The sequence below is a fragment of the Balaenoptera borealis genome (assembly GCF_965194805.1).
Source record: "Balaenoptera borealis genome assembly, chromosome: 1".
Taxonomy (NCBI): domain Eukaryota; kingdom Metazoa; phylum Chordata; class Mammalia; order Artiodactyla; family Balaenopteridae; genus Balaenoptera; species Balaenoptera borealis.
Window position 1 is genome coordinate 147,816,430 of NC_138860.1, and position 14,173 is coordinate 147,830,602.

The 14,173-nt window shown below is 46.2% G+C and overlaps 1 protein-coding gene; it reads right to left on the bottom strand.

The window, feature by feature from the left end:
* The window catches only part of LOC309613154 (uncharacterized protein), a gene marked incomplete at its 5' end in the record, with an annotated part of 177,196 nt that overhangs the window by 86,693 nt on the left and 76,330 nt on the right, over positions 1-14,173 (bottom strand).

Here is a 14,173-nt window from a genome sequence, read left to right on the forward strand (position 1 = left end):
TTTGGAATCAACAAGCAACACTGATTGAGCACCTACCCTGGCTAAGCCTATGATAGGTGTTTTCAGAAAGATCCTATCAATCCTCAAAACAAACAAACCTATCCATACATTTTTTTTAACATCTTTATTGGAGTATAATTGCTTTACAATGGTGTGTTAGTTTCTGCTTTATAACAAAGTGAATCAGTTATACATATACATATGTTCCCATATCTCTTCCCTGTTGCATCTCCCTCCCTCCCACCCTCCCTATCCCACCCCTCTAGGTGGTCACAAACCACCGAGCTGATCTCCCTGTGCTATGCGGCTGCTTCCCACTAGCTATCTATTTTATGTTTGGTAGTGTATATATGTCCATGCCACTCTCTCACTTTGTCACAGCTTACCCTTCCCCCTCCCCATATCCTCAAGTCCATTCGCTAGTAGGTCTGTGTCTTTATTCCCGTCTTACCCCTATGTTCTTCATGATCTATTTTTTTTTCTTAGCTTCCATATATATATGTGTTAGCATACGGTATTTGTTTTTCTCTTTCTGACTTACTTCACTCTGTATGACAGACTCCAGGTCCAAAAATGGGCAGAAGACCTAAATAGACATTTCTCCAAAGAAGATATACAGATTGCCAACAAACACATGAAAGAATGCTCAACATCATTAATCATTAGAGAAATGCAAATCAAAACTACAATGAGGGGGCTTCCCTGGTGGCGCAGTGGTTGAGAATCTGCCTGCCAATGCAGGGGACACGGGTTCGAGCCCTGGTCTGGGAAGATCCCACATGCCGCGGAGCAACTAGGCCCGTGAGCCACAATTACTGAGCCTGCGCATCTGGAGCCTGTGCTCTGCAACAAGAGAGGCCGCGATAGAGGCCCGGGCACCGCGATGAAGAGTGGCCCCCACTTGCCGCAACTAGAGAAAGCCCTCGCACAGAAACGAAGACCCAACACAGCCATAAATAAATAAATAATTAATTTAAAAAAAAAAAAAAAACTACAATGAGATATCATCTCACACTGGTCAGAATGGCCATCATCAAAAAATCTAGAAACAATAAATGCTGGAGAGGGTGTGGAGAAAAGGGAACACTCTTGCACTGTTGGTGGGAATGTAAATTGATACAGCCACTATGGAGAACAGTATGGAGGTTCCTTAAAAAACTAAAAATAGAACTACCATACGACCCAGCAATCCCACTACTGGGCATATACCCTGAGAAAACCGTAATTCAAAAAGAGTCATGTACCAAAATGTTCATTGCAGCTCTATTTACAATAGCCAGGACATGGAAGCAACCTAAGTGTCCATCATCGGATGAATGGATAAAGAAGATGTGGCACATATATACAATGGAATATTACTCAGCTGTACATATTAAGGTTACAGAGACTCAGTGCTAAAAGAGACCATAGACAAGAAGGAATGCTTTGAAATTCTCGACCCACCCCAATCAGTGCTGAGTATCTGATAGTTGTCACACTGGCAAAAGGGTTTGCGTTCCCAAATCTGGGCAAGCAAATCTGAGGTTAAGGGAAATGGCCTTCACATCTGACTTCCCAAATTCAAAGCCTGGGTCTACTGCTTTCTAACTGTGCAAATTTAGCAAGGTATTTAACCTATCTGTGGCTCAGTTTCCCCATCTGTAAAGTGGGGTGGTAAGAGTATATATCTCATTGGGTTACTGTAACAGTTTGGTGAAATAACACACCTAAATTTCTTACAGCAGCACCAGGCCCAGAAAAAGTGCTTGATTCATGTTCCTGTTATACCAAGGTGGAACACTTAACTCCTATCGAAACTCAGACCAAGACCATGTGGCTCCTTTGTTTTGTGTATAACTGTTTTCCTCCCAACTAGCAGATTTTTTGTACTTTTTCCAATGTTTACTAATGTCAAAGAAGAAAGTATGGGATGGTTGTCTTAGTTTACATTTGGGCAGATAATTGAAGTTAACTTTTTTCATATATTTATCAGTTAGAATGTTTTTAGAAGCCTTTCAAAAATGGCTAATCTTTGTCCTCTGAGAGTAGATTTGATTTTTGGAAATAGCCAAAAGCCATTCAAAAGGATGACCTGATTACTTCCATGTCTAATCAGGTTTGAACCTCAGTATAACACAATAACATAAGTGATCCCTTCAAAGAATGTTTACTCTCTAAGGGGAAATGAAGGCTTAAGCTCTCAGACATACCAGTCTTCTGGCTCCTTTCCTGGCTCCTCTCCAAGATGACATCTGGGTGTATGGGGGAAGAGATAGGGTTTAAATGAAGTCCTGGAAGGTGAAGAGTCATATTTTTCTGCCTGCTCTGGCTCTTCTGGCCCAGGTTGGGCAGGAGTCCCTGATCCACCTGCTGGGATTCACAGCTGAAGTTTGGGTCTGCACTAGAGCAACTTGTAGTCCAGGCTTTCCACAGCTGGTCAGAGCCCAGGGGGCTGCCTGGCTGGCTTTGCCTCGTCCCAGCTCTCCCTGGCAATTTCGACTCCTCTGTTGGCTCTAGACTCCCTCCCATTTGCTATGACTCCAATTTGGCCTGGCCCAGGTGGTCCACCGTGCAGCCCTTCCTCCAGCGCACCTTGACGCTGCCCAACCATGGCGATCCCCATTGGCAATGCTTCCTAGCCAAATTCTCACCACTTTCTGTGTGGCCATCTCTGCCCAGCCATGCCACACTGCCATGTGGATGCGGTCACAGCCCAGAACGACAATATATTCAGCAGAGTCTCAACTGGTAAAAAGTACAAGAGCCCCTCTGCCCTTGGTTATACTTATTCAACATGCCTCCCAACGTTCTGGGCCAAAGCTGAGAGAACATCCAATGTAAATTGATCTCTTACCTCCTCATTCCTCCTTTTCCTTTCTATGTCTTTTTCACTATCTCACAGTGTCCCAAAAGGTCAGATAGGCCCTCTACCATCACATCATGCCCTCTGTCTTTCACTAGAGCTTCCTGGCGATGCCTTAATGAAGCACAGGGGTATTTCTGGTACACACAACGGGAACTCCATAAGCTGGGTAAATCAGAATGCATTGCTGAAAAGCTAAAGGGGAAAACTAAAGGAATTTAGAATTCCTCTTTCAAGATAACACCTGGCTTGCAAGGCTATTTTCCTGCTGAATAATTCTATTTTACTTGTCAGAGGAGGGATATTAACTTGCCCTTTCTTTTTCCATTCCTTCTGTTATAAATCATGATCTAGCCCCAGGATGACGGATACCTCAGGTCAGCTAGAGCAAAGGTCAAGAAAGGAAGGAAGCAAAATAGAAAAACACATTAATAGTTTTCAAAGCATCCCCTTCATAAAGCCACTATGACTAGCTATAATTATAATTATCCTTTCCTTTCTTCCTCTAACTTGGCTTAGAGTTCTCAACTCCGTACTATGCATAGGAACTCGTGTGAACATGTGGGCCTCGTTGAAAGTCTGATTCAAACAAACCAACTGTTAAAAGACGTTTTTTAAAAACTGAAGGAAACCTGGTATTAGATGATATCAATAAATTACTGTTAATTGTGTTGGACGTGATAATGTCATTACAGTTAGGTTAAAAAAAGGACTTTACTTTTTTTAATGTAGACAAATGACATGATGTCTATGATTTGCTTTAAAATCTGCAGCAAAATAAAAGGTGGGAAGGCTAGTTGGTAGATGAACCTAATATGGCAAAATGCTGAGTTGAAGCTGAGTGATGGCTACAGAGAGATTTTTCTGTACACAATTTATTTCTGTGTGTGACAGACATTTTTAAAATAAAAAGATTTTATAATTAATTAGTATGGGGAATTATAAAATACAAATAAAGTGTGCCACACTTAATGGTCAGGTCAAGAGTAATATTGATTATATGCAATTTTCACTTTACAGGACCAGGTATAACTCAACCTGATGGCAATCCCCATGTTGACTAATTTCAAAAAAGAAATCATGGTCAAGTTTTTTAAATTTACATTTGGGAGGTTTTAGTGAGGTTAAATTCTTTTCATATATTTATTGCCTAGTAAATGTTTAGAAGCTCTCTCAAAATGGCTAATCTTTGTCCTCCAAGAGTAGGTTTGATTTTTTAGAAATCACCAAAAGCCATTTATAGCTACCAGGCAAATAGCAGGTCATCAAGGAAGAATAATCAGACCTCATTTTTAACCCCCAAATCTTAAGAAGGACTAGGCCTCATTTTTTCCCCCAGGCCCTACCAATAGCCTCGGAAAGCTCTGCTCATCCAGAAGATGCAAGTATCTCCTGCTGACGTCACCTCACTAAAGTAAGGAAATCATGTCTCAAATTTGACAGATATAACACTCCTTTGAATGACACTAACAATATTGAAGATGACAGCTATAATGTATTTTACACCAACTAAGTGCCAGGCGTTGTATAGACACAGTACCTCTCAAAAATTTCCAGAAAAGTGCCTCAATGCACAGAGTGAGCAAGAGAACCCAGCTGGTTGTAAAAATTTAGCCCGAGGCCAACTGGAACAAGTGCAAAAATTCATTGAAGTCTCCTGTTTTATCTTTTAAAAGAATACGACTTTTACATTCTGTTCCTCAAAATAGTACTAGCTAAGATTTATTGAGCACTTAAAAGAGATGTTGTTTTAAGCTTTTTCCATGTATAATTCTTCTATTTTTTTGGTGTTTCTATGAGGCTGGCACTATTATTACCTCTATTCTGCAGATGAGAAAACTGAGGTACAGAGAGGTTAACTAGCTTACCTGAGGTTGCACAGCCAGCAAATGTCAGAGCCAGAATTTGGACCCAGACAGTCTGGCTCCAAAGACCATGCCCTTTACTACTATGACGTATTTCCTCCATAGTGTGTTCACGCTCTCTTTAAATTAAAAAATATCAATGCCATCTTCTAATTTACTGTTCATCTGTAGTTTAGAGCAGCAGTTCCCAACATTTTTGGCACCAGGGACCGGTTTCGTGGAAGACAATTTTTCCACAGACAGGGTGGGGGGATGGTTTCAGGATGATTCAAGCACAGTACATTTATTGTGCACTTTATTTCTTTCATTATTACATTGTAATATATAATGAAATAACTATACAACTCACCATATGCAGAATCAGTGAGAGCCCTGAGCTTGTTTTCCTGGGGGTGATGGGACCACCTCAGCTCCACCTCAGATCTCATAAGGAGCGCACAACCTAGATCCCTTGCGTGTGCAGTTCACAGTAGGGTTCGAGCTCCTATGAGAATCCAATGCTGCTGCTGATCTGACAAGAGGTGGAGCTCAGGCGGTAATGTGAGCGAAAGGGAGCAGCTGTAAATACAGATGAAGCTTTGCTCGCTCGCCCGCCACTCACCTCCTGCTGTTGCAGCCCAGTTCCCAACAGGCCACGGACCAGTACCGGTCCATGGCCCAGGGGTTGAGGACCCCTGGTTTAGAGCATCATAGCCATTCTGTGCCTTCTCGAGACCCCGATATGTATGACTGTGGAATCAGAGTTATGACTACCCAGCTGGAAAAGCACAAACATGTACTATTCTCTCCAGTCCTCACAATGACAGAGCAAAGTAAATATTATTATTCTGTTTAAAACTTTCCCAAAATCAGGGTGACTCCCTTCTCTGGGACAGGCCTTACTTTTATTCTTTGTAAAAAATAATGAAACCAAAAAGGGGTGAGGGGTCAGACAAAGGTTTATTCCACTGTCCCCTTTGGTCTTTACCAATGGCAAACCTGCACTGTCACTGCTTCTCAGATCTCTCTGAGTCAAATGTCACACACACACATGCACGCACACATATAGGGACACATACATACATACACATGCACACATACATGCATGCACACACACAATCTAAGCTTAGGTCAGTTGGCCCTACGAGCAAGCCCCAGCCACATTTCATGGGGACCAGGACAACTTCTTCAGGTGACAATTAATAAATGGACAGTGGGCACACAAATGAGGCCCCACTGAATAAACTCTGCCCCAGCAGAATAAACTCTAGCATTGAGTGCCTGTTTTAGACCTTCTGAAGTCAAATTAAGAAATTCACAGAAAGCATTTTCCGGACAGGCAGTGAAGAGGCAGCATGAAGTACTAGGACCCGCATCCCCTTTGCATCAGTCCCACCCGATTGACCCCCGGCTCATCCAGTCTTCAGTTCTGTGGCTGTGGGCAAGTGTGCTCACCAAGACCCCTTTTCCTCATCCACAGAATGGTCAAAGTAACAATACCATATCTGCGTTACGACCACACAAGGTCATTACAGGACTAAATGAGATAACACATGGGAAGGTACTAGCATTGTGCTTGGGGAACCATCAGAACTCAGTAAGTATTAACAAAATAGAATTTATTTGGAGTGCATAATAGTACGTATACTGTACACACACACACACTGTATTTGCACAACCATTTTAGGAAACCATCCTCCTAAGGAGAAGGACTAGAGAAGGCTCTGGGGTCACATGGAAATGTGGTTTCACTCTACCTTTTTACACTGTTGGAATGTCTAGAATATGCATATGCATGTTCCTTTCTCAGTTAGAAATATTTTTAATGTTTATTGTGGTTTTGTTTACTAGGAGACTTTTGCAAGACCAGATTTTGTTATCTGGAGCCCATTTCCGAAGGCTCTTTTGCTTCCATCCTCTCACAGGCAGAGCTACTGAAGGCCCAGCTGGAGGATCGGACTATACCCACCTTGAATGTATAACCATCAGCACATAAGGTAACCGATAGGCAATAAAACCAACACTTACGCTCTGCCTGGGAGCATGTCTCTAAGCGCCCCACCAGGCTAAGCAGTTTGCCTAGGGTTACGGAGTTGGGATGTGGTAGAGCTGCGATTGGAACCCTAGTAGGCTCCATTCCTGCACTTAACCATTAGGCTGTGGTGCTTCCAGCCATGCTGTAATGCTTCTCACCAAATATTAGGGACCATTCCACAGTCTGACAGGCCCCTGTAACACTGCCCAGTCTTTGCCTCTAGACCAGCACCTTCCCTGAATCTGAGCCCACCAGCAGGAGCCCAGAGCTCTCGCTCAGCCTCCCAGAGGGTCTGGAGGTGCTCTCCACGGCCTGGCCCCGCTGCTCCCTCCCCAGCCTGCCTGCGGGCAGGGTCCAGCCGGAGCTCCTCCCGGCAGCTCAGCCCACTGCAGCTGATTGGGGTGCCTCCCCCACCCCAAGAATTTCTGGAATCAAGACTGATGCTCTTACATCCCCTGGGACCCTCAGCAGGCTGTGGGGGAAAAGGAGGTCCCATTAACAATTCAGATGCCACTGGCTCAGAGCCCTCACCTGCTGATGAAGGAATCTGGCCTTCCTCAAAGTCGCCCCTGGGGTTTTCTGAGCCATCTCACAAACTCTGGGCTCTGTGCTACCCTCAAGGGTACCTGCGGTTTGGAAGCTTCTAGGGGAGGGTCCCTCCCTGCCACCATTCCCACCGCTGAGAGCAGCTCTTCCTTCCCAGGGCCCCCAGAACTGCACCCTTCAGTCCTCAGGACAGACCTTGAATCAACCCACGTTCCAGGCATCCCTGGGAAAGGGGTCCTCTCCCCAAACCTGTATCTCACTTTGCCAGCTGGGCCCCAAAGCAGCCCTGCTGGGAACCAAACCTCACATAGGCCTTTGTGAAAAACACACCTTAAGCCTCTGCCCTGGACCCTATTCAGAAGACTGGGACCTAACCCTTGGTCTGGACTAGGAAACAGAAGTAGCAGCGTGGTTTCATCAACTTCTCCCTCCCACACCCTTGCGCCCTCCCCTTACCTCTGACTCCAGAGATCTGTGAATAACTCCTCCTCAGTGGCTCCCATTCCCCACGAGGACACCCTGGGAGGCCGTGGCCAGGAGCTCAGCTGGCCGGGGCATGCTCTAAGGTACCTCTGGGCTCAACTAGATCCATCTGTGACTACAGGTGTCTGATGATAGCAGTCGTGGTTAAGTGCGCACAACGGACTGGATAATTTACAGACAACGTGTCATTAAATCCCCATCTGCAAATTAGGTAACACTATCCCCAGTAACAAACAAAGAGAGATTTGGCACAGAGAGATTTGGTGATGACCCCAAGGCTATGTGGTCAGAAAGTGAAGGATTAAGATTCAAGCCCAGGTGCCCCCCGACTGTGCTCTTCCCAGCTTACCTTTCCTATTCAGCCTTAGGTCTCTAACTGAGGGTATCTCCTCAGCCCACATTCTGTGCCTTGGAGCCAGGATGGAGTTGGAGAGAAGGGGGCAGAGAGCAAGAAAACTCAGGCCAGGCTGGGAGCATGGGTTTCTAGCTACCTGATGTTTTAGTCCTAATGGTCACAGGGAATTATCAAGGCTGGGGGAAGAGTGGAGGGGGAGGGGACTCACTTCTTGAACTGGTATCAAGAGGAGGCCTGTATCCCTTTACGGGATGCTGAGTGATTTTGACGCGTGAGGTTTATTTCAGGCAAGGAGAGGAAAAGGAAGAGGGAAGCGTGAGAGTGTCACGTGAAAACTAATAGGGTTGGCTTTTTTGTGAGGGAAGAATATTTTGGTCTCTTGCTACCCCCTCCTGTACCAGGCAGGTACGCCATACAGCAGCTTTTGCCAGGGTAAGAACATGTAAGTAGAAATCACTGCTCTCCAACCTAGGATTACAGGTGAGAGGGAGGTGCCCAGGACGTCAGCAGAGCCAGGCTCGCAGGAAGGCTCAGTTTGAATTCATCCATGCATCAAACATTAATCACATATGTGCTGGGCATTTTGATAGCACCATGAATCATGTGGTCATAATCATATAATTATACAGGGCATGGTTATCTCTATTTTAACAGTGAGAAAACTAAGCTTTAGAAAAATGAAGTGCCAAGGTCACATAGCTAAGAAATGTCAACACTGTGGTTCAAACCAGTTTTCTGTGACTCCAGATCCAGTGTCTCCCCACACCTAGGACCCTGCTAGCATTCTAGTGAGGACTCAGCCCTGTACCTGGAAAAGTGTCACACCCTGTGATGAGGGGGCCAGGAAAGCAGAGCAGTTCAGAGAACAGATTGTGAACTTGGACAAACCTAGAAGTACCACCCAGCTCTGCAGTCTGCTGGCCATGTGGTTCGTTATTTAAACTCTCTACATCGGAGTGTTCTCATCTGTTACATGGAGATATCAAATTGTACTTCATAGGGGTGGTGAGGATTAAACAAGAAGTGAAAATCACTAAGCCCAGCGTCTGGCACATAGCAGCAGGTCGCTAAACAGGAGCTGCCGTATCACCGTTGAAACAGGGCAAGTGGAAGGGAGTGTGTAAGAGAGAGATGCTGGACCCAAAGCCAGACCCGTGGGGTCATTCCTGTGCAGAGTTCCAGTGGGATGGAGACCCCTTGACTGGGGGTTGGCAGGGGCATAGAAACACCTGAGACAAAAGATAATTATTGCTCTTTCTATCTCCCACCATCTGGCTGGGAAAAGGGGACTCCAGGAACCTAAGCCAAAGCAGGGGAGCTGAGCTGTTGGAAGGATGGCACAAGCTTTCCCGTCCAGGGGACCGTCTCAATGCAGTCTCACATCCAGGCACACGGGTCTGTGTCCTCCTTCGCTCATTTCTAGCTACATGGCCTTGGGAAGGAACGTAGCCACTCTGAGACTCAGTATCGTCATCTTTAAACTGTGCAGGGCAATGCCTGTCTCATTATTAAGAAAAAGAATGTATACAAGCCACCCAGCACAGTGCCTGGTGCACAAAAGTGCTACAAAGACAGCAAGTATGTTAGCTGCACCCTTCACGCCCTCTTGGCAAGCCCTGACCTGCACACCCCAAAGCCCTCCCAGCCCCAGGAGAGAAGAAGCCCTTCCGTAGCCTCCGCACCTCTGTGTGCGCACACACGTACACACACAGAAGGAAGGATCGGGTCAGAAATAATCTCATCAGATTTCTAAGTTCTGCAAGGCAGTGGGAGACTGTGGCTCTAGAAAGAATGTTTGCTTTAGAGCCGACCAGCTCGACCTTCTGCCTCAGAGCCAGTACTGCGAGAAGCACTGCTGCACAGAACCTTCACATTGTCCCCTCTTCCCCCACCCAGTCCCCACCCAGGCACCCAAAAGCAAACTCTTCCTCATGGCCCTGGACGCCATCCAGTTTGGCCAGCCCTGAGAAATGTTTCCACTTTGGCCGGTTCAAGCACTTCCTGAGCACGGTTCCTCTCTAATCTGGGTTCCACAGCAGTCATGCATTGGTGGGAGCCGGAGTAGGGAAGGGGGTCAGGAAGAGGGTTCAAGGCGTCAGATAAAAGGGGGCGACAGGAGGCCTTTTCATCGGCAGCCTGAGGAAAAGCCTTCCCACGCTCACCCAACATCAGCAGATTGGGCAACTTCCCTTTCCCTTCCTTGTGGTCACAGGCAGTTGAGAGTGGGCCTTGCAGGTTTGCATCTCTTGTCTAGCCTTTGAGCCAGGCATCGTGTTCCCTGTCCTATAGATGGAGGCACTAAGCTCAGAGAAGGGAAATCACTCACCCCCAACCACATGAATAGTGAGAACCACAGTCATACCCTCAACTCTCCTGATTCCTAATCCAGGGCTCTCTGATCCAGGATGTGTCCCTTACAATGCTACAGCAGAACAATAATGAGAATAAGAAAGCAGTATCACAGGGCTGGCACAAATGAAGAGCTCAATATAATTTACCTAAGGGCTGTTAACTATCATATTTACTCCTGCAAAAACCCAGATAGGAAAGGATTATTATCTCCATTTGTGGATGAGGAAACTGAGGTTCGGAGGGTCAGGGGTCAGCAAACTGGCCCATTTTTGTAAATAAAGTTTTATTGGAACGCAGCCACACCCATTTGCCTATGTGTAGTCCTCAGCTGTTTTTACACGACGACAGCAGAGGTGGTGCTTGGTCACAGCAGCCCTAGCAAACTAATACCCTTACCCACCCAAGACCAGACACTGTTCTCAATGTCATGGAAAGAGAACAGGGCCTGGTACATTGTACTCACTAAATGTTAATTATTTATATCATTATCTAAGCACTTTGCTGGTTTTGACACATTTAATCTTCACAGAAGGCCTGTTATCTGAGTACTCTTTTATCCCCATTTTATAGATGAGGTATCTGAAGTCCAGAGAGCTTAAAGTACTTACCCAAGATCACAGAGCTAAGAGGAAAGGAATAAGTCACAGCCCAGTTTCCAGTAGGGTTGGGTATACTGGACAGTAAATGAATGTCCAGCAGGGAACAGTTAGAGGCCACTAGTGATGGTCACTGCCCCCTTGACTGGTTCAGTGAAGGCTCTCTATGCAGCACACCAACGAGCGGATGGAACCCAGGAGATGTGCCCTTGCTTGAGCCCGTGCCGTCAATGACCAGCCACACCCCCCCCACACACACTGGTTTTGGTGACATGAGGCCTACTGGACTTTGAATTACTAGCTTCCTTGGGAAGGTTCTCGGTACCTCTAAGTGTCATTATCTCTCCCATTGTCCATTCATGACACTGCTTCCTGGCTTCCAAAGAAAACTAAAGTTAAATCTAAACCTGTTTCCTGACTCTGTCTCCTTCTGGGGCCCCACCAGGCACTCGGGTGCTAGAAGATCCAGTGAGGTCATCTGAGACAGTCACCCCGTTCCGTGCCGGCACAAAGGGGACCCTGAATGGCATCACTTCCTATGCCCTTGCTCCTCACTTCCCGAGAGGCTCAGATGTACTCAGAGGACAGGAGTCGGGGGCACACAACATTTTGTCCTTCAACAACTATTTACTGAGCCCCTTCTGTGCTGGAGATAGAGCAGTGAACAAGAGGAAAGGGGCTCCTGCCTTCACGGGGCTTGCAATCCAATGGGAGAAAAGGCCGTTAAATAGTGATTGATTATAGATGTAATGAGTGTTACCAAACGGGAAGCCTGAAGCGCAGGTGAGATTAGGAGAGGCCTCACCCATGTGTGTTTATGGCGGAGGGTGGGTGCAGGGGGTGGAGGGAGCGATGAGGAAATGTTCTTCCAAGTCCGTGTCATTTAATGGGAAGGAGGAGTAGGAATTAGCCAAAGAAGTGGAAGCTCTGAGCTGTGCGCTGTGCTTCTGTCCCTACCAACAAATAGCAACGTGAAACTCAGACACTTGTTTCTCCTCTCTGGACCTTTACTTTCCCACTCATGCAGTATAGGTGTAGCTTGAGTCCTATGAAGCTTCCTTCAAGTTCTAAAAGCCTATCTTTGGCATCACATTCAGGCAAGAGAAAAGTTGCTCCCATGTCTCTTTCCTATCCTAGAATAGTACACATTAGTTTTCTACCCCAAATTTGAACTGGGGATGTCTCCGTCCTTAGTGAGCCTCTGAGCGCCCTAAGGTCAGGGCTGGAGTCTATCCAGTGTGTGTGCCTCCCACGCCCAGGACAGAGCCTAGCACAGTGGGGCTCAAAAGCCCTTTTGGTCTATGTCTTTTAGAGACTTTGAGGTCACCTTGTAAAGTCAGAGGCATTAGAAAGGATCACGTGGGAATCCTAAGGAAATGAAATGATTATTGTTAAGCCCCCATTCGCATGTTATCACAGGCAGCCGTGAGCCCAGCCCCATGGGACTTGCATTATCACCTCCTCCCCACCCCCATTCACAGATAAGGAAGAGGAATTAACATTTATGAAGCAGCAATTATGCACTCCGTGATGCACTGTTGTTTATAGTTATCTCATTTTACGTTTTCTCTTCACCCTGAACTGCCAAGTAGAGATTATTAACCCCATGTTAGAGATAAAGAAACTGAGGCTTAAAGAAAGAAATTGATTTGCCCACGTCCTGAGTAATAACTAATCCTGCCTAAAGCTAAACCAAAGCTGGGATTAATTCCTAAACCCATGCCCTTCATTCATTCATTTAAAATATCACGCCCTGCACTTAATGGGTACTGCTGCCCTTTCCCACGCTATGGCATCCATAACCCTGAAAGATCCAGAAGCAGAAGTGAGGAGTGTAGGAGGGGAGAAAAGACAGACACATCTCCTTCCTGACCCAGGTACTTCAGGCCAAAGCCTGGCCTGGACCAGGAAGAAAATAAATTCTAAATTGGAAGTGAGATTAGAGTTTTAAAGGACTAACTGTCCAGAAAACGCTCAGATCTGCTATAAAGGGACATTCCATCAAACACATCTGAAGGCAACGATTACAGGGAAATAAAACTGTCTCACGCTTGTATCTCACCAAGCTGTACCTGTTCAATGTACTGATTGTAAGAGCACGGGGCCCCTTATGACAGGAGAGGCACAGGGTTCTAGGGAGGGACAGAGCAGAGGATCAAGCCCAGCCGTGTGGGGTCAGAGACGTCCCTGAGGAGACTCGCAGGATGAATAGTCAGGAGAGAGCCTTCGGGCAGAGACCTGGTGTGGAAACAGAGAAACGTCCAATATGGCTGCAGCGACAAGAGTGGACGTGAAGAGTCTAGAGAAGCGGGGGTAGGAAAGGAGCAGATCACAAAGGCCCTCAGAGGTCAAGGTGAGGATTCTGGACTTCATTCCCAGGATAAAAGAGAGCCTTTACTGGGTTTTATGCAGGGGAATAACAATCTGATTTGTGTTTATAAAATATAGTCTAGTTGTAGTATGGAGTAGAGATTGGAAAAGTGAAGATGCCAATTCAAGAAGCTTATGATGAAACCCAAGAGATGACGGCGGATTGGACCCATGACAATGGAGATGGGAGGGGGAAGGTGTGGAAATGATTTCAAGGAGCTCAGCAGTATTCCATGGTGAAAGCTTCATCATCTACAATTCCTCCAGAGGAGATTCAGGACACCAGTATGAATCTGTGTCACTTTTGATACAAAGATGTGCTTGACTAAGGGGACCCTGGGCAGGCAGCCAGACCTTGCCGCTGACGAAGGATGCTGCAGGCTTCGGAACATGGAGCTGGGAGGGAAGGGATGGGGCCCAATGACTGGACAAAGGAAGGCATCTGGCAAGGGCAAGATCGAGTGATAGATGTATATAAATGTGAAGATCGCTTAGCTAAATCCCTCATTTTACAGCTGAGAATACTAGGACCAATGCGTAGAGGCTAAAGCACAGTATCCATTATCCAGAAGACCTGGGTTTCATCCTGACTTTGACACTGACCAGCTAGAGAAGCCACTTGACCACTGTGAGCCTAGATTTTTCCATCTGTTAAGTGGGTATAATAAGACCTCTTTCTTGCAAGTCTTTCTTGCAGGGAGCTTGGGAAAGTTAAGTAAATTACTGATCAATCACCAGCCCAGTCCACTT